This window comes from Notechis scutatus, chromosome 5, assembly GCF_049901735.1.
Source record: "Notechis scutatus isolate UNSWTSFEM ecotype Mainland chromosome 5, rNotScu1.2, whole genome shotgun sequence".
In the NCBI taxonomy this organism is placed as follows: Eukaryota; Metazoa; Chordata; class Lepidosauria; order Squamata; family Elapidae; genus Notechis; species Notechis scutatus.
In genome coordinates, this window is record NC_142013.1 from 41,135,575 (window position 1) to 41,154,829 (window position 19,255).

At 34.0% G+C, this 19,255-nt stretch overlaps 1 protein-coding gene and 1 long non-coding RNA gene across 4 annotated transcripts in view; one reads left to right on the plus strand and one right to left on the minus strand.

Moving 5' to 3' along the window:
* Nucleotides 1–19,255, minus strand: part of CADM2 (cell adhesion molecule 2) — a 384,704-nt gene that overhangs the window by 3,738 nt on the left and 361,711 nt on the right. The gene's annotated exons all lie outside the window — the stretch shown is intronic.
* Nucleotides 4–17,285, plus strand: LOC148130453 (uncharacterized). Its single transcript, XR_015749810.1, has 3 exons — nucleotides 4–270; nucleotides 1,879–2,134; nucleotides 17,243–17,285. It is a non-coding gene; the product is annotated as an uncharacterized LOC148130453 (long non-coding RNA).

Below are 19,255 nucleotides of genomic sequence, written 5' to 3' on the forward strand. Positions count from 1 at the left end.
GTGAGAAAAAAATAACAAAAAGGTAGATTATTCATGAAGGTATGAAATGACCCAAGTATTGACACTGAAATTTAAAATAACATGAGGGATTTTCTTTGTGTGTATGTGGAAATGGAATATGGCATTTTAAGAATTCACAGAGGAGTTATTTCCCTATTCTTTTCTTATCACCAATACAGCAGTGCTTGTAGTCCCAGACTGATACAGCCCTCTGGACATCACAATACAAAAGCAGGACAAAAAGAAAAAGAAGAAAAATTTCTATCAGAAGTTAGTAAAAGGGAAAGGTCTCTAGTTCTGTCTTCACTCTTCTATAACTGAATATCTATCCATGGTTATTTATAGAAGCAAAAATAAGGAGGTGAGAATTGGGGATCAGATAGAATCAGTAGAATAGACTCTACATAATACATAATTTATAGGAATGAATCAGTGGGAATTCTTTATGTATTCTTTTTGTCATCTCTATCCTCCTTCTCTAGAAATAAAAAAGGAGAGTATAGCTGAGCAAGTCCCAGAGTTGACTGAATCTGCATGAATTGAACCAGATAAATATAAATGCAGCCCTAAAGAATATGGTTCATTCTCAACTTTTGAATTTAAAGCAGTCTTCTGATTTATGCTGGAACAAATTCAAATAGCTGTTAATAATCTATCAGTTATTTTACATTGAAAAACTTGCCATATTGACCATTTATTTTTGTTCTCAAGTACCAAAACTTGTATTTTGTCTGTTAGGCTTAAAGGCAGCTTTCTACACTTGGCATTTCTTAGATATGTTTGATCTCTATCCTCTTCCATCCAGGAGGATGCCATGTTAGAGATCATATAATGTTAAAAAGTATTTGTTTGTATTTAACAAAATTTCAACTCTGTAATGATACTATTAAAATATACAGACATTATGCTAATGGTTACATGCATGGAATTAATTTTAGGAATTAGTTTGAAAATTGCTATGTATATTTTGTAACATCTGAGTATTGCAACCAAAAATTCTCTTTAAGAGTAATCCTTAAATCCTGCATACGGTGTAAGGTATTGGTTTGTTTCCATCAATCAATCTGAAATACATGCATGTTACTTTTATCATTCTTATAGCTTCATATCTTATCTCCTGTTCCTTGTTGCCACAAAGGCTGAAGGAGAACTATGCCCCTATTTTATTGAATATAATATGGTTGTTTGTAACACCCAGGACTGTATTTTATCAGGGATATGCATTATGCAGGGACTATTACTTGTATTAAAGCAGATGGTAGTAAAACATCCTTTCAAATGTTCAGAAGACGGGGAGAAAAAAAGCTGAATGAACAAGAAATAGCAATGATGACAAGAAATAGCAAATCAACTATGGGATTGTCTGGGGAGGACGATTCCTTCAACCTTACACTATTCATACTCCATTTATGTGACAATATATATTAAACCTATTATCCAAAGTTGAAAAGAAAGATTCATAATAACTTTTCCATCATGGGTTTTAAGATTCCCCTTCATTTCGGTAATGATTTGGTTAATGCATGCCTTTATTTACCTTTTTTACTTGAACTAATCCATAGAATATATATGAGATGTTGTGTGGAATTCCTATCATAAATAGCAGCATATGAGATCATATTTCTGAAGCCAGAGATAATACAGCTAAGGGAACTTCTGCACAGTTCCTATTTTTACCAGCTCACAATATAAGTTACAATACTCCACAACTGTTCTTGCCATGACCACTTCTGCCACTTCATAATACTGTTTATAGACCAACTGGCACTCCCTCCAGTTACCCCTAGAGAACAAAGATATAAGCATCTGGCTGCTACAATGCCAATTGTTCTTGTCCTAAATTCACCCTGTATTTGTTTTTGCTGCTTGTTCTCACAGATCAAAGAATGCTATGACAACATGGAACACTAAGCCCAACTGAGAAGAAGGAAAGCCAAGAAGACAAGACACAAATTGCTGCCAATAAAAGCTGCCTGGCTCCAAGCTCTAGGACTTGTGTTCCAGAACTGAAATTTCAACAATACCTCCTCTACTCTTGCTTCACAAGAAAGTCATTCACTAATACAACATGTTTGGTGTCAGTTCTTCATCAAATTACAAAATAATCAACATCAAAGATGCCCCAGTAATTCAGGTGGTATAATTATTTTTTATTGTTCTAGTTGTTATTGTTGTTGTCATTATTATCAATATTATACCTGTCCTATTCATGAAGGATTCTACAATAGAACACAGAAAAGCAACAAGAAAATAATTGGAAAAAACAAAATATAATAATGTAATCTGTCCTCTCAAAGGCAATTAAAACACACGTAAAATGTATATTAAATATATGTACTAATAGGATATATCTAAATACATGGTATAAAAACAAAATTCTCTTCAAAAACAGTCTGATACTGCCACAGATGCAATCCCACAAATGCCTGGATAAATAATAACATTTTAAGTAGCTGTTTTAAAACAAGAAAATATGGTGCATAAGTGTATTTATCCTGGAACAGCTCTGAAAATTAGACAGTGCTAATAAGAAGACTTTATTCCTAATCAACATACTACAAGCCACATAGATGGAACCAGAATCAGAGCATCCACATATTAAAATATGGGTTTGATGGTATTGGAAAAGTATTTTCTAATACTTGCAATGGAAGCTGTTTGGATTTTATAGACTCTAATTAATACATTGGAAAAGGCTAGAGATGTATTTTGAAACTAGGTACTAAATCATCCTATTTACCTGAAGGTAAATACGTACACACACACACACATATACATTATACTAGCTGCAAGTTCTGTGCTATCTTTAAGGAACGTCCATGGAATAAATTGCAGTAATCAGATTTTGAAGATATTAATATCTAGGGTCCTGAAGCTATACATTCCTGGGAAAGCATGATTACAGCTAATCCCCAAGCGAAAACTGTCATTGGCCTACCTTGAGATAAAAGCTGCCTATGAAGACTCAAAGGGAACCCCAAAGTTATATAACTCTTCTTTTGAGGGAAATATAATGCAATCATCTTTCTCATTTTTCAGTGTGAGAGCACATCCAATGGACCTGGATTAAATTATTAATCTCTATAAAACACAGGAGTTTAGATGGTTAAAATTAATTATTACCATTTAAATTATTTTAGTATGGTACCGTCAAAAATATGAGCTGAAACTGAAGTTTAAAAAAAGCTTTACAAATAACATATGGCAAACTAAAATGCAATCACTGTTGTCAAACCATTAAGCATACAGGAATGTATTATGCACAGAACAATGTGTTATCTTGTTGCAGTTTTCTGATAGAAGACTAATCCCTTGAGTGAATTACAAAAAGTAAATGCACTTTCGGTTATCTTTTATCTTATACAATTAGTACTTCCCTGATATATTCTTCAGGGTGAATTAAAGATAGATTTTGATTTGGTTCTTCTCATACACACACAAACACACACACACACACACACACACACCGCAATAATTTGGGTAAAAGTAGGAGGGTGAGTACACATAAAAGCCTGCAACTTTCAGGAAATAAATATGTATGGAATTATGTGGGGAAAGAGGAGAAGCATTTGCTTGCAAATAGAAATTAAATGTGTCCCCATTTCCTTTCCCATCAGAGTGTTGATAATTATCATCTGCATAAAATGTTAGTTGTATATTTAATAGATTTGAAACCGCTTGCTTTCTATATTCATGTACATTTCTAAATGACATAGTTACCAATGGAACATTTTCCCCCAAGTTCACATAACTGAAAAATAAAATTGAAAAGGGTTCATCTTTTGTACAACAGCAAAAATGGAAGAATTTTGAAAAATCCCCCCTCCAAAGTATATAAATATAAATACATATAGAAAGTATAGACTTTATAGACTAATGCAGATAAAGCATAGATAGATCTACACAAGATATAGATAATATAAATATATGATATAGGTACAGATGTAGATCCAATATGAATACATTCATTATGTATTGTCAAAAGAATGGATTGATATAGAGAACATTCTCACTGAGCCAGGACAAAAACAAAGTTATCTAGCTAAAAGTTTGCAAAGAAAAGAGCTTTCCTCCTCACTGGATTCAAATTTTTCTGATAATAAAACACAGCCTTCATGCAATTTTTAGAGATCAGTTTTTCAAGTAGAATGAGTATAGTTTGAGTCTTTCAAACTATAACTCAAGCTTATAATCTTCTTTTCAGTATGCTGAATATTTTAATTGATGTAGAGTCAGATATTATTTCATATAACCTTTATGTTCAGCAGTTTAATAAACTTAATATACTAATGGAAAACAAAATTTATTATCAGTTTATTGGCTCCTATTTTCATGCTGCCATTTTATTCTTGACTTTGCATTTTTTCACAGATATAAAGTCAGATATTATTATTATATTAGGTAGGTTAATAAACTTAATATACTAAAGGAAACAAACATTATTATCAGTTTATTTCTTCATTTTTTTATATTAACATTATATTCTGTTCTTAAGACTTTGTATGTGATACTTAGTAAATATATTCATTTTTCTATCACAATCTTATTTTTCCGGGCAGCCTGAGAGACTTGCTAGGAACTATTTCTCTCAAACAATTTGAGGAGGAGTGAAGGAATACATTTATACCAAAATGGAAAAGCTTCTTTTACAGAAGTGGAGCTCTCAGACACAACCTATTCCCCATTTTTTATGCTACTTTTTCATCAATCTCCAGGAAAATTAAGACCACGACATGTTCACCAGGGAGCCACCGTTAATACCCTTTCATCTTAGGACTTAAAATCCCTACAACTCTCTGCCTACTCACTTAAGGAGCATATTCAAATTGGGTGAGAAATGAAATCTCCCTGGAGGGCACACATGGGGTTTCCCCAAACAACTTTCGCTGATGAAGAAGCTACTTAGATAGGCAGTGAAGTGTTTTGAACCAACAGGAAAATAAAAGAATTCCAATTACCATGATTCAACTTCCAGACAACTTCTGAAAATAAAAAATAACAAATAAAAATTTCCAGACAACTCTTTGTGAGAGGCTACAATTCCTTTCAAAAATTCTATTTTAGGCAAAAGTCATAAAAAGATAAAGTAGGGAGGGTCCTTGGTACTCTCTGAGTTTGGTTGTTTTCTTACAGATGTTTCATTACCCAAACTAGGTAACATCAGTGCTCTTGCTTTCTCATCATCAATGCTTTCTGATAGATTGTCTGGAAATTAGAACAATTAAATATCATCAGTATTAAGGATTTAAATCATAGTTTAGAAAAATAGTCACTGGTGTCAAATATCCTTCAATGTCCATCAAGATTTAAATTTATTTTATTTATCAATCTATTTATCTTTAGACCATGCACTTGAGGTATCATGCATCTCACTTTAGGAAGAAATATGTCTTGGGCCATTTTTCACATTATATTTTATATGTCAGTTGGAGCCATACTCCAAAATGGTTTCAGACATACCGTATTTGCCGGCGTATAAGACGACTTTTTTGCCCTGAAAAACATGCCTCCAATTGGGGGGGGGTCGTCTTATATGCCGGGTCGTCTTATACGCCGGCAAATAGTAATTGGGAAGCACTGCGGCTGCCCGCGGCTGAGGCACTTTGTGCACCGTGGAACGAATCCCAGTGAAGCCGAAAGGAGCAGCCAGCCTTCTCCCAGCTCCCAAGGAACCAGGCTCGCACCGCCCGAGCTCCGCTGAGGTATCCGGCTGGGGCTGTCAGGAGTTGTTACCGCTGGCGCGGCTCCGCGCGGCTCCAGTCCCGTTGCCTCGGGAAGGAAAGGCAAAACCAGGAGCCGCTGCTGCCATTGCAAAGCGCCACCGCGGCTCTTCCTTTTGCCTTCCCTTCCCGAGGCAACGCAGGACTGGAGCCGCTGAGCCGCGCCAGCGTAACAACTCCTGACAGCCCCAGCCGGATACCTCAGCGGAGCCCGGCGGTGCGAGCTCTGCTTTCTTGGGAGCTGGGAGAAGGCTGGCTGCTCCTTTCGGCTTCACGGATTCGTTTTCCACGGTGCACAAAAGTGCCTCAAAAAAAAAAGTGCAAAAGTGGAAGGCGTGCGGAAGAGGGGCGAGTATATAACAAACTATATTTTGAGTGGAAATGTTGGGGGGGTCGTCTTATACGCTGGGTCGTCTTATACGCCGGCATATACGGTATCTCTATCTCGCTTATATTACATATAGATTATGACGTTCTATCAGAGTATTTTTTATTTAAAGGCCATGCCATAGAAATGCATTTTAATTAAAAAGGTTCTCTGGAAAAAAAATCAGCTTCTTCACAAGTATTTGAAATTCTTCTACTAATTAGAGCATAATACAATTATATTTTTAATTAACATAATGAAATTTTACAATGAAAATATATGCTTTAATGCTTTAAAGTGGTCAGCTCATTGTCTGATTTTTATAATTGACAAAAGGATATTTTTCAGTGGAAACTATCTTGCTTTCATCTCTTATTTTCTAATGTGTGGAAATCATTTAAAATATAATGCACATAAATTATACTCTGTGCTGTTTGTCACAATCCTCTGTGGATTCACAGGTTTTATTAAACTATTTCTAATTTACAAGTAGACAAGGAAACAATTATAGTGGCAACAGAGGATTAAAATAGATTTGGTTAGATATGGGTGGTAACTAAGTTGAATAAATGAATTTGAAATAAAATAATGAGCAATTGTAGGTATCATGAGCAAGACACAAATAGAAATCGATCCAGAAATATGGCATTTGGTGCCTTCCATAAATTTTAAACTATAGTTCCCACAATCTCTTGTCATAGCCATTTGTCTGGGACTGACTTGAAATTTAAATCCAAAACTTCTGAAGGATATTAAATTATCTAAACCTTGGTATTTCCAGAAAAGAAGATATGAAATAATTAATTACTAATAAAAGAAAAGCAGATCATACTTTAGGGCATGAACAATGAAGAAAATGTTTTCTCCGCAGAATGGTGAAAGTACTCTGAGAATTGAACCAGATATGTTGAATGCATACCATGTATCTTGCCCCCCTTTTAAAGTTTATTCACAAGCATTCTGAGTTCTAATGGATCAACAGCAATAGCCCTTAGACTTATATATCACTCGATAGTGCTTTATAGCCCTATCTAAACATATATTTTCCCCCCAACAATCTGGGTCCTCATTTTACCAACCTTGGAAGGATGGAAGGCTGAATCTCAACCTTGAGATATTCAGGATCAAACTTCTGGCAGTTGGCAGAATCAGCCTGCAATACTGCATTCCAACCACTTGCCACCACATGAGAGAAAAGAAGTTTCTCTTATTATTTTTAAAAGATATCTCCATTGCTGCCAGTGGTTACCATTTAAAATATTGGTTTATACATGTGGAGTGAATGGGAATCACAAGGATAAGAAAGGATAAGTTCAGCAGCAATACATTTTAACCAAGTTGTTTTTAGTTATAATAAAATTACATTGATTTATTTTAACAATTAAATTCATGGTTTAACATACGATTTCCAGTTAATTTGTAATACCATTAGAATTATATTTAATTGTAGCCTATTTATAGGAATTTCCATTAACCAAATTAATCCAAAATTTTGGCAACTATAATCATTCTTCCCTCTTCCTTCCTTCCTCCTTCTGCCTTACTATTCAGTATTAGAACAACTAAATGGACTTCTAATCATGTTGATTTGGTTCATAAGCTTTTCAAGACTGAGTGTGATTTTCTAAAGGATTTTTATATGTATAATAATAATAAGCAAGTTAGTCATTGGTTCATGCCATTTCCTTACCCTCTCCGTACTTCTTTCCCAGCATGATTAATTGTCCCTGTCTCATCATACTACTGGGAAAAATGTATTAGACTTAGTATTACCAGGTTGCATCCATATTAGGGTGCCACTGACAGATTCATTCCTGGTTTCTCTGGAGACAGTAATCAAGACTTAAATGAAAAGGTTCAATGTAATTAGTATGTATATTTCAGATTGAATAAATGTGATAAAAGCTACCATCTGGCAATTGATCAAATGTACAAAGGGAAGCTGGTTTTCAATCGCATATTAGAATATGTCACTTATAACAGTCTCTAATGTTATCTTGTAAATTACTTAACATTTGTGCTTGCTTGACTAAGGCATACAGACATATTACTCTCTTAAATAGGAGAAAGTGAAATGTGGTCTAATCTTAAAGTGATTAGTCAAGACATTATGAAATAATGGAGTGGTTTAATTTTACTAAATTACAATTCTACCAAAACAAGTTGAAGTATGTAAACACAATTGTGTCCTGAGCTGTAGTTTGAAGGTTACCAACATTAAAATCAGACTGATCATTCACATAGCCTATTTAGGCTCCATTATCTATTATGAATGCTTTCTACTTGTACTATCAGAAATTTCAGGTAATCTCTATTTAGCATGATTAACACTAATAATTTTGGGAACTGGAAATCCATTCATCTGGAAGACACTATGTCTGGAGAATTCAAAATATTACAGCCATAGGATTATACATATACACACAAACAATCACACACTACTTGCTCCAACATACCTGTCATGCTAGTAAGTTAACTTTTATTCTTCATATATTCAACATGCTTCATTAGGGAACAGATTCTAAAGGTGCAACAGAATTTCGAATACGCATATTAAAATTAGTTCATGTTTCCCAACCTGTTTCTTAGATATATTGAACTATTGGTATTAAAATTCCCAGCTAACCATAAACAAAAGCTTGGGACTCTGGTAATCCAAGGCAATTAAAACATATGTATTCAGGTAGAACCAGTGTTTTATAAATAATGCAAATTCCTTTTAATTTTAGATCAATTTTTACCTCCAAACCAACCCATTAGTTTTATATGAAATTCAAATATGTTCTTAAGTATAAGGTTTTTGATACTATTTTTGTTTATAGGCTTCATATTTGGGTAGCTCATTTCCATCATAACTTTTTATTATTTATACAAATAATCAAAATCTATTCTCAGTATTTATAAATACACTGAATTTATATGATGTATTTGTTAGTTAAACTGGACCATTCTAGTTGACTGTTCCCTCCAACACATATATCCATCATTTAAATCATTCTTAGCATAATTGTCTCTGAGAGAAAAGCCTGTATGTCCAGTGCTATATGTATGTCACCTATACATAATAACATTATTTAAACTAAGGTTAGGTTTGCATAGTCAACAGAATGAAATGGTAGAATAGACTGCAGAACTTATAAAGTAAACCCAGGGTAAAACACCATTTTTCTTCTAGTATTTCTTTTAAAGAGTCACATTCACTATTTTTGTTTGTTTGTTTGCTTTCCATTTAAAACAAAATCAGTTCATGCCTTATTCATTATATTTAAATGTCTCAAGATGCATTAGTTATTCTATGTATACTTCATAATTGATAGGTTGCATAAAAATCCTCTCTTCATAAAATGATATCCACATAGTTGGAATAAAACAGGACACTGGTTGCTAAAACAGATCTGTAGTTTTTTTTAAGGTCAATTAACATGGAAAATTGATGGCTAAGATTTTAATCTAGTTTACTCATTCTTTATGCCACTAAAATCCTTTCAGTGTAGTGACTAAAGCCAGGGCTGGACATTTTACAAGGGATGGCTGAGTTTTTCATCTAATGTACTCATTCTTTACACCACCAAAATGCTTTCTGTGCAGTGACTAAACCCAGGACGGGTGGTGGAAGTTAACATTAATGATCCTACTAGTATGACATACTATGGTCATATTGTAATTCTGAATGTAAAGCATAATATGTAGTAAATTCAATGTTTTGTCAAAGAGAGCAGGGAACAATTAGGATTAAAGTATAGCAATTCTAATGGAAATAAATGTTTTGGAAGTAGGTGAAAAGGAGCTTCCATCTGGCTGAATGAAATTAACAATAAAAACCATTAAATAATGTGTAATGAAATTGAATTGAGGGAATGCTGGAAGTACGTTTTTAGAGATTTGTATGATAATTGTAATGATGAAGAATAGAATTAAAATGAATTCTGTACTTATTTCTCTCTAAGTTAAAAACTAACAATGAAAATGATAAATGATATCTCGATGCTGAAAAATAGTATGGTTACAGGTGTACATTTTATAAATTAGCATAGGGAGTGGTTATGCAATTTGTTTAACATGTGATGGTACATATATGTGCAAGAAAAAATACAAATGCTACAGGGGAGATTAAGCTGGCCTGAGAAGCTACTTGGCAGATTTCTAGTCAATAGGATAGGGAAGGTTATAAGGAACTTTTGGAAAATGTGATATGGCTTCATGAAACAGATGCATAGATTTTTTTTTTATCTTGAACAAGTTGTTAAAAATGTATCAGAGGGACTTCCGGTTTGTTGGCTTCGGCAGCGGCAGGGATTCGTGATCCCCGTCTTGGTGCCTCCGATCCGGATGGGTTTGGAGGCTAAGGTTGCCCCGTAGAGGCAGCCGAAGATAGGAGGGATCTGGACAGGGGGTTGGGGTTTTCGCAGACCCCTTCCCCACCCGGCTTAACCCTCTTTTCTCAAGGCGGTGGAGCGGCGGTCAGCAATGGCCGCCACAAAGAAGCTGACAGCTGGACAAGATTGTGCTGGAGGAAGAAGGAGAAAGTTCTGAAGCGAAAGTTTTTTGGCTGAACTGGGACTATAAGATACAAGTATTATCCTGAAAATCCTGATTTTTTGAAAGATACTTTGTTTCCAGAAGAGATTTACAAGCGGCGAGTGAAAGTGCTTAAAGAGAAAGTTTACTCTCCTTCCACATGGATTTAACAAATGGATATTGAAAACCCTGCTATTTTACAGAAGGTAAAAATTTAAAGCTTTCTGTTATAAGTGGGAAGGGAGAGGACAAAAGGAAAATTTTTATTAAGATTTTGTTGGAGGAGATGCCTGGAAGATTTTGAGATTGGAAGTTAATTGCAATAAGACTTTAAAATACAGATTGGTTTTTTTTTCCCCTTGCCAATTGATATTACCCCAGGAAGAAAAAGTGTGAAGAACTTTGTGCTCTGTTTGGATTGTTTGATGACTTTGGGATTTTGGGGAATTGTTTCAAGCTTTGAATTATCTTGGTTGTTTTAAGAAGAAGAAGAAGAGAAAAAGAAGAAGAAAAGGTTTATAATGGCTTTATCTGTTGATGAACTGAGAGAGGAATATGGTAAAATAAAAAAAGAAGGTAAAGACGGTGTGAGAGAAATTTTTCGCTTTTTAGAAATGGCGCTTGCCACTTATCAACAAACACAGCAATTAATGGAGGAGGAGGAGGAGGAGGAGGAGGAGAAGGAAGAAGAAGAAGAAGAAGAAGAAGAAGAAGAAGAAGAAGAAGAAGAAGAAGAAGAAGAAGAAGAAGAAGAAGAAGAAGAAGAAGAAGAAGCCATCTTTAATGAGTTTACAAAGTTGATTAAAAAGGACATAAGACTTAAAAAACATCCAAGAAAGAGAAAAATAAGATGCAAAATCAATACAATGTTAGAAAGCAAAAGAAAAGAGAAATACAACAGAGAGGGGAAGCTAAGGGGGTAAAAAGACCAGATGGGATAAGATAGGAAGGAAAAAGGGGGGGGGGGGGAAGCCACAAAGGTATGAAACAAGATGTGGAAAAGAAATCTTTTTTTAGGGATAATGGGTAATGCATAACTTTGTTCCAAAATGTTTCTGCAAGGTACATGATAGTATTGTAGTATTTGTATTAGAAATAGAAAATTAGAATTTTATAAGATTTAAGTAAAGATTAAAACATTAAAGGTTTAATAATGATAGATTTTAAGATTTAATAAAATATTAAAAGGAATGTTTAAAATACTTAGTTTAAGTATAAAGTTTAATTGACTATTGTGTGGATGTGTGTATGAACTTATTATTATGGTATTTGTTTTTGAGATAGATAATTGGAATGCTATGAGACTTAATGTTTAATTATATATTTAATTACTTTATGTATTTACTATTTTAGTAAGTAGAATGTACTAAGCAGAATTAGATAGGGAACTAGGTGTTACCTTAAATGTTAATTTAGGGGAGCGATGGAAAGGCATCATACTTCGATTAGTGATTGTAGGAGAATTTTTTTTTTTCTAATATGAATGAGATAAATGGATAATTGGAAAAGAATAGACAAAAGATACAAATATAATGATTTAAATTAAGATGAAACAAATAAAATAGAATTAAGAAGAGTGGAAAGCGGGGAGAAGTTATAATGAAGATATAGAAGGGTAATAAGATAGGTAATGGCATATAAGTTGAACATGAATTTAATTGAAGTCCATACAAAGAGAGGTAATCCGGGGCCAAGCTACTTTTTAAAAAGAAGTTTTATGTTTTTGTGTTTTGTGTGTGTATGTTTGATTGAGATTTAATAAAACCTTGGGAGAAAGCGAGAAGAATATTTGTAAACAAGGCAGAGGGAAATATGAATATGATGAGTATAAAATGGATAAATATAGAAGAAATGTAATTGAATAAGAGCAAAGAGAAATAATGAGAAATTTGTTAAAAAATATTTAAATGGAAATGGGATATATTAGAATTATATTGTATAAAATAATGTTTTATCTGCCTTGTAAAAATTTATAATGGAAAGAGGTTTAATGTCTTTAATGTCTAATGATGCTTTGTTTGTCTTTAAAATTAATAAAATTTGTTTCAAAAAAAAATGTATCAGAGAAATTTTACAATAAAATTAATAGATTTAAATTATGGGATGATTTGTGAAGATGAGGAACTGAAAGCTAGTTGCTGAATACAGTACATGATAGAAACATAACATGCATGATGATTCATAGAATACTTAAAGAAAATGGTTCAAATTGATCAGGGTGTAAAAGAAAGGATGTACAATGTCCCCTTACAAATTCTATATAAATCTCTAAAGAGTGCTTGCGGTGACATTAGCCTTGTTTTTCAGAGAAATGACACTGTATGCACTTTTCTTTTCGCAGATAATTCAGTTATTGTAAGAACACCTGAATTATTTTCAAAGAAGATAAGACATACTGTATGAGCCACAGTGGTGCAGTGGTTAGAATGCAGTACTACAGGCTACTTCTGACCGCTGGCTGCCTGCAATTAGGTAGATCGAATCTCACCAGGCTCAAGGTTGACTCAGTCTTCCATCCTTCCAAGGTGGGTAAAATGAGGACCCAGATTGTTGGGGGCAATATGCTGATTCTGTAAACTGCTTAGAGAAGGCTGTAAAAGCACTGTGAAGCAGTACGTAAGTCTAAATGCTATTGCTATGAGCAAACCAAGGTTATGATTCTGAAAATTAATGTATCAAAGACTTAAGTTGGCATATGTGATAGTGGTGCATATCTGTACTTTGGCTGTAGGATGAAGGTGGATGTTCATTCTCTGAGCTGGTAGGTTGGTGAATGTTTCATTACCAGGCTAAGTAACATCTTGGATAACGATGGAGCATCATGTTGCTAATTACTGAAGAATTTTGTGTGCGTGGAAGGGGGACTCCCATGATGTAGATAGGGAGCTGTCTGAAGTGTTGTCTGTCAAATATGGTTGGATTTCTGCCTCTTTTGGCTTAATTGGGCAATTGAGGAGAAATAATTTCCTGGATTTTGAAGATGATTAATGCTTCATTAATACCACCAGTGGCTTTGAAAGAAAATATGATTTATGCCTCTTGATAGGGTGGCATTGACCTTGAAGGATGTGGTTATAACTTGAGTTCTTTTGAATTCATAGTTCTTGCTAGAACAGCAGATAAAACCTGTGTTAGAGAGATTTGTGCACCAGTTGTGACCCTACTTAGAATGGGAAAACCATGCTTCATGACCTTGTCATCACCCGCTCTAAGTAGAATTACAATAAACATGCTTTAAGACAGTTCCATAAAAATGTGAAGTTTTCAAAGATTTGATAATAGTGGAAAAGTAAGAGTTTTTGATACAGCATACGTGAAGTAATGATAAGCAGAACTATTACTGTAAATCAGAAAAACCAAACTCCTATCAATAGAAATAGCTACTTAGCATAATATTTTAAAATGTCATACATCTAAATAAATAGGAGACTTTGAATCACTATATTATCTTGGAAACAAGCTATTTTATTTTTATAGTTTTTGAACTTTAAGTCTATTATAATGATCAGTCAACACTGAAATTGTATTGACAAAGAACTGTTAAAAAAAACTAACTTTTTTCTCTTGCTGATATTCAGTCTTTTAGAATTGGTTTTGAGACTTTATATGGAGCATTTAAAACAGTTCATATAAGATGAAGATATCAACACTTTTTATTTTATTTTTATAATGAAGTTGACAGAACATAAGCACTCTTTTCTTTACTAATTGTTTTTAAAAATGCAATAGAATGTTAATAAAGAGTTCCACTACATGAAGTGATAGGTAACAATTCTGATGCTCTTTTCCTCAAAATGAATTCTCTTCAACATTCAAATGATCAGATTGGAATATTAGAATTGAAAGATCTACTGTCAACATACTCTTTTTGAATTTTTGGGTAGTCTATAGTATTTCCAGTTTTTCAGGCATGATGATCAGGAAATCAGATTTTAATGATTGATTGGAATATACATTTCTAATTATTATGTTATAATATACATTTTATTTCCATTAAATGTAGCGTGACTGTAGAAGTGAAACTTGATTTATTTGTTTTTATTTTAGTTGAAGAATGTATACAATTCTGTCCTTTCCCTTCTGACTTTCCTATGTTGATGGAAAGTGAATTTTATAATCATATTGGACAGATTCCAGTTTTAATCTTATTCAGGACTATACATTACAATTGTGCAAGATGTTATTTATAAAAATATGTTCTTCTTATGAACATGTTTTAAACAGTTTTAATATCAAAATATGACAGTGAGAAAGATGGGTGAACTTCAGTGTATAATCCAGCAACTTGTTCTTTCTTGAAGACAGTTGTAATCATACATTAAAAAATAATATAAAATTAAACTAGTCTTTAGCAGTTGGTATTATTCGTTTCATAATTACCCTTCACATAATTGCTTTTCTATTACAAACATTGATGTTCACCTGCCTTGTAGAATTGCCTAATGTATGAGTCTTTAATGTAAAGAAGTGAAAAATGCACATTTGAGTGATGGAACCAAACATACCAAACTACCTTAAATTAGCAACAAAATCCTTCCTTCCTTCCTTCCTTCCTTCCTTCCTTCCTTCCTTCCTTCCTTCCTTCCTTCCTTCCTTCTCTTCCCTTCCTTTCCCTTCCCTTCCCTTCCCTTCCATAGGCATATTAAAGCACGACAGCTGAATAAAACCACAAACTAATGAGTAATGAATTTCTTGAATTTGGTCATTAACAGATATTTTAAATTCCTAGTTAACTAGTATTGAAACTTAAAAATGAACCACCAGTTAATAGTGAGGAGTACTTGAGAAATGTAAAAAATTCAATATTACTAAAAAAGTAAGGCAGTATGCGTATTTGTGTAGCCAACATTTTCTTTTCTTGTTACTGGAATCGATCCAACATTTAGTTTTTGCCTGAAGCATGCAGCAGCTGCTCTTAAATATAATGTGAAAATGCACCTTGTGCTACTATTTCCACTCAATTGTCTAAAATATTCATACTTTTTCTTTATTATATAATATAATGTTCACAATACCTTTGTGTGAAATAGGGCTTTCAGTTAGGCTACTTGAATTCAAACTATAGAACAGAACTGTGTTTTACTGAAACACATTTGTTCTATGGGATGGCTTCTACACAATTGGCCAGGTATGATAATAGCAAATCTATGGATTATGCAGAATAAGGCAGAATGGATTGAAATGGACAAGGCACATCTAAAAAGGATTAGGTAGATTTCAGAATAAATAAAAATCTCAAAACTGCTATAATAGCTAAAAATATGCCCCAAGGTATGGTAGATCAGAGGAAAGAGGAGAAGATAGAGAAGACTGACACTGTATGGAAAATAATTGCAGATTTTCTGTAACCAAGTCAACAGCAGAAATGTTAAAGCTTTTATAATATAAAAGCAAGAATTTTAAATTTAATAACAATTATATATAATCAAAATAATGTTCAAAGAAACTCCATAGCAAAAAATCTATATTCTGTTACATGATCCAGCCATAATGACTATTCTTTATAAAAGTTTCTGAAAATACATTTTAAAAGTTAAAATGTGATGGTTAGATAACTAGTTTTGTTTCTATAGGATGAGAACTTTGCTAAATGATGAAATAAATTAATTCCACTTCTAAAAGTGTATAATATAGGTCTGTCTGTGTATTCTCTGTAAAATTGAATAACATGGGAAATATCAACCTTATTTTGCTCCACTTTCCATTATCATTAAAAAACAAAACTATGCCCAGTAGAAAAAAATGAAATAAAATTGGGCAATTAAAAGTAATTTTCGGAGATTCCTTTTATATTCCAAAAATGTTGAACTAGTTCAAAAAATAGTAAACGATATTATCATACTACCATTATCATAACGAACATTGAAACAGGAATACTTTATTATGATTTATTTATTTCTAATATAGTAAAAAAGCTTAGACAAATATTCAATTTAGATAGCTTCAAGCAAACTTTATAGTTCCTGAATTCCCAACTGGTCTGACATGGAACACACATGCAATTTACAGAAGACTTAAGAGCTTTAAAGTGTCTGTGGCCTTTGGGACCCATTAAAGCGGCTAGAGAAAAGTCAAAGCTTGGCAATTCCTTGAGTATTTCATTTATGTTATTGCCAAGCTCCTTACTGGAGTTATTATGACAAGCAGAGGTCGGTGTATAGAAACTGCAAAGCTTAGCTGCACTGATTTAAGCAACCATAAATCTTGACAAATATCTCAGGAATTTACTTGCTGACAAAATCTGAAATTTTGCTTTCCTTTCAGACATAACTTTTGTGTGAAGATTTTCTATAAAGGTATCAGGTCTGCTTTGTCCAGTTTGGTTATCCAGGCAGCTCCCTTCATAAACAGAATCTCTCGTGCTATGAAAACTTGAGAGATTAAAACAGATGTAATTCTTATAACCTATTTATTTTGTCTGAAGCTATTGGAAAGCTAGAATGTATGATGTTCTTCTGTAGGAAAAGGATATACAGCATATTAAGAAAAAACAACAACCCTCCCTCTCATTCCCCCTTCTTGTTTCTTGTCCCCACTCCAGTCCACTGTTCATCAAAACACTTGGACAAATCAGTGGGTTTAAAAAAAAAAACCAGTAATGACATTTAATAGCTAATCCCTACTGTCTGTTTTTCAGAATGCAACCAGGAGTACTATATCAGTTTCCAAGAACAAAAAAGTACGTTCAGAACCTTTTTTTTTCATTTCCAACCTAGCCCTCAAAGTATTTTAGATGTATCACTTATTTGTGTAGTTGATTACTAGCACATATCACAATATTTTCTCTTTTGGAACTTTTAAACATGCTTCAAATAATAATTCATATTTTCTGTATGAATATAGGAAAAATATCATCTAACTTCAAAGTTAGATTATAATTTTGGGCATCAAAAAAGAACTTTCAATGAAAAGGAACTTACATGAGTCATCACTGTACCTACCTAGCCTCAACATGAAATAACTTACATAGGTAGCTTTCATTTTTTTGGCTGCAACATTCATAGTCACAAGCTGAAATAATACACATTTACTGTTGTTAAGTGAGAATATAATAAATATAATAAAAGTTACTAGCAAGCCATTATAATGACTGGAATCCAGTAAATTACATTTTAGGAACTTAAAAACTTGCACTTTTTTGAAGGAAAAAACATTGAAACTCATCACAAACATCTAGGTGACATGAAAGATTTATTTCCTTTAAAAATGCAAGCTTTCTCAGACCTTGGGTATGCAGGCAAAGGTTTTAGTTCTGCTACTGATACAATCTTTTGATTTTGATAGTTCAAAAAAAAGGAGAAAATACATATAAGAAATGACATTAGTGACTGTGTTACAGAGTTGTTGATTTTTACTTCTGTCCATGTTATTTTCAATATACCAAATCTTGCTTGTTTGGGTTGAATATGTTTAAGCATATAAACAAACTGAAGAGAGCCACTTTGATATTGGTGATTAAAGCATCAGGCTAGAAACCAAGAGACCATGAGTTCTCCAGATGAGCTGTTCAGAGCATCCATTGTTTGGGATGATGATTCTGTCGCTCGTTTGATAGGCTGGGCTTTAATTGAGAGGACGCTCCTCCTCCTCCACAGGACTCCTCCCTAGGGTCCCCAGTTTTTGCTCAGCCTTCGTGGATATAGGCAGCTTAATTTTCTTTTCCTTGGCCGGAATAGCAAAGGCTTCAAAAGGAGTCAACAAAAAGGTTTGCTTTTAAACTCTAAACAACTCCTTTAAGGCTTTTAGTTTCAATGAGTCAAGCAGCTCCCTACGATATATAACTCGAGCCAAGGGAGCTCACCGTAGCTTCAGATAATGATCTCTCGCCCCCAGGATGATAAGAGGTGATAACAGCTCAGCTGCATGGCTAACAACTCACATTATGATCTTTTCAAGCCGAGCCGCTACGATCGCCGCCGCTACAATCGCCGCCGCCCATGCCCGACGGGAGAGGCTCCATTTTAAAAGGGTCCGAGGCTTTTTTCTCTCCCCTGGGAACACCGTCTGGGGTGGGGAAATCAGCGCCCATCTGCCCCACCGCGCCTTTTTATTCAAGGGGAAACTCTGCAGTATCGACTCCCCACAAGGTGTGGAAGTGCTGCTGAGCCGATTTAACTCATTATGCGCCTAAAGAGATAACGGTGGGTGCCATTGCAGACTCACTAACCATGCGGTAGTGATCTGCATTTTATTTTTGGAATTGTGAGAGGCTCTTCTTTCCCCAAGCAGGGGTCTCCTTCCTGGAACCCGAGAGAAATCACCGTGTGTGTGTGTGTGTGTGTGTGTGTGTGTGTATATATATAATGTTATATATATACACACACACACACACACACACACACACACACACACACACACATAGATACATAGATAGATATAATTATTCTATTTTGGACCCTTATTCATTAAGGAGGAAACTGTTGGCTTATGCCCTCACAGAATTAAACAGCAGCACCACAGCAAGCACCAAGGCCCATGTCCGCCTGTGCAGGAAGCTGTTGCAGGCCTACATCTTATTTCAACAATTCCTCCTTTCTAGGCCTATGAGGTGTTCCTAATTTGGCTAATTCGGAAATAATAATATTAATAACAAAATAATAATAATGATAATAATAATAGGAACAAGAATAAGAATTCAGTATTCTTACAA